Source organism: Polistes canadensis, unplaced genomic scaffold (genome assembly GCF_001313835.1).
Source record: "Polistes canadensis isolate GaletaPanama2010 unplaced genomic scaffold, ASM131383v1 scaffold_411, whole genome shotgun sequence".
Classification (NCBI taxonomy): domain Eukaryota; kingdom Metazoa; phylum Arthropoda; class Insecta; order Hymenoptera; family Vespidae; genus Polistes; species Polistes canadensis.
In genome coordinates this window covers 2,619-5,255 of record NW_014569958.1, presented here as the reverse complement: position 1 = coordinate 5,255, position 2,637 = coordinate 2,619, and the positions used below count along the sequence as shown (strand labels likewise).

At 27.8% G+C, this 2,637-nt stretch overlaps 1 long non-coding RNA gene across 1 annotated transcript in view; it reads left to right on the top strand.

Annotated features, from left to right (window-relative positions):
* LOC106792361 overlaps window positions 1-2,637 on the top strand; it is a 19,344-nt gene that overhangs the window by 14,308 nt on the left and 2,399 nt on the right. The window contains exon 3 of the long non-coding RNA XR_001382281.1: window positions 131-582. This is a non-coding gene — a long non-coding RNA (uncharacterized LOC106792361). The remainder of the gene's footprint in view (window positions 1-130; window positions 583-2,637) is intronic.

Sequence of the window (2,637 nt, the reverse complement as noted above, 5' to 3'; positions counted from 1 at the left end):
TAATCTTTTATATATATTTTATATAATGTAAAACATTTATCTTAAGATTTATACATATATATATTAGTCACGATCATAGTTTGTTTAGGAAGTTTAATTAAAATTCAAAAACTTATTTTGTTGTTTGTAGCCGTTGGCAAAAAGACGAGAACAACGACGAAGAAGCAATCGGCCTCTTCATCATCGCCCTACGGGTCCCTTGTAAAAGAAGAAAGGGCTGTCACGTTGTTGGAAAACGAGTGAACGATGTACCAGGAAATAAGTTCGTGGCATTTCCAGGATTCCGATTATGAGCTAACAAACGGGGTGGTAGTGATTTCGTGCGATTCCAACAGATAGACCCTTTTTTTAAAATTATTCTTCGAAACAAAAAAAAAAAAGAAAAAGAAAAAGAAAAGAAAAATAGTTTTTCTACGTGTTCATGTATTTGTAACTCGGTGTTAAACTACGATTCGGAAAATATCGGACGGAAGGAACCTGGGATCCTGTCTGCAGGGACTTACGGCCCATTTCCGGCCCGCCATATTGGCGGCATGGTCCTTTGGGCCAGTTTACTATTCCTGCAGGGAGCTGGGTTCGCCGGTAAGTTATTTTTTACAATTTTACATATCTTTTGTTTTTATTTTAACGCAAGAGAATTAAAGTGGTCTAATTTGTTAGTCAAAATTAAGTAAGCACTTATGTACTTACTTAAGAAATTATATTTCTTTGACGTATATATAACAAATAATTAAATTTAAAAAATTATAACAAACACTCACAGTATTCAATGTTGACAAAATATGTAATAATTCTTTTTTTTTTGTATATATATTTGTTTGTGATTTCCGGACAATTAAATATTAATTTATGCGATCATTTAAATGTTAATTATATAATCAGATTGTATAATCAATTAGATGACAAACAATATAGATTTTCTATTATTTAATCTGAATTATTTATTTTATTCTGACCCCCTCCCACGTATCATAAATTTAATATTAATTATATTAATATTACACAGAGATATATTTATTTATATAAAATCGTTTAAAATCACATTTAAGTTAATTCCTAAAAATAAATGACAGAACATTTAGAACGTGGGTTATATTTAACGAAACATTGTGAAGTTTCTATGTGTAAACTTATGTCAAGGAAGGATGATTTCATTTACATCGTTATAGATTTACGAGCTGACCCGATAGGTTTTTTACTCAGTTATATATATATATATATGTTTTACTCGAAGAAATCAAAGCAAAAGAGAAAGAGAGAGATTGAGAGAGAGAGAGAAAGGTTTATCGTGGTCTATACATCAATCTACGTGTACAACGTTCATTTAACTTAGCAATAAGTTGACTTTACAAAACGATTTTCTGAAACCTAAGAGAAGTCTCGAAACGTTTTCGACATACTCGATAAAATACATTGCACGCTATCGAAATAGATTAGAAAATATACGATACCATTTTTTACTTTAATTTATATTATTATTCATTCTTATTATGAGATAATTTGAAACACGACATTTCCATTTTATTTCACAAATCCTACAAGTTGTGTTACGATTAATTAATTAATATATTGAGAGTTTATAAGATGGTATTATTCTTAGATTGAAAATGTAAGAAAATGATTAAACTTATATTGGATATTTTCTTATATCGATTCTTCTTTCATCTTTTTATAGTATAATTATTCTGATAATAATTAAACCGAGAAGTAATCTGAATGAAGGTCGTTAACAAAGTATTACTACTAAATCAATTCAATAATAACAAATTTTCAATTTATATTCGATGCTATTATTATTATATTACCACCCATTGGTACATAAAATTTAACTAAAGAAATATAATAAGAATGACAAATAATAAAGATTTGAATTTAAAGAAAAACTTTGATGAACAGTTTTTCAATCATCCTGTTAAATGAGACCTTTAAGTAATATATTAAATATATAATATTAATTGATTAACAAGATTAATATAATACAAGTAATAATAGAATAAGAAAACTATGAAATAGTTAACGTAACAGTTTGTTATTTTTGTTGTTGTAGTTCTTCAAAATACATTTGAAATATTTTCTTAGTTAATCTAATTACAGTATGCCAATTTTATTTTGTAATTTTTCTAACATATGAATTGGAGACGATCGATAAAAAATACTAACCAACTACTAGGCTCTAAATAGAAGGACAAATCGAGTAGAAATAGATAGACTTGCACTAACACAAAGGATACATCTATATATTGTCCTGGATTGTAGTTCGAGACGATTGATTTCTAAGGTCGTAGAATCGTTAACAACTATTGTAAACCAACCAGACGTTTCGATCGAAATACCTTATACAAAAGAGAGAGAGAGAGAGAGATGATGATGTTCATTAATCCTGATACTTGTTTACTATATATATGTAATACATTGTTCAACTGGATGTGTTTATATTTGCCCTAACACGAGTTGCATGTAGTTCATTGTTTGATCTATCTCAATTTGTCACTGATTACCTCTGAATATTATAGTCTTCTATTAGATTAATGCATTTAAAGTAACATCTATTAGTTTCATTTTAATATATAGTTATAACACTGAGATAATTAATTTAATACAACATTTGATTTCTTTCTAATGATATTGAGTTTTATC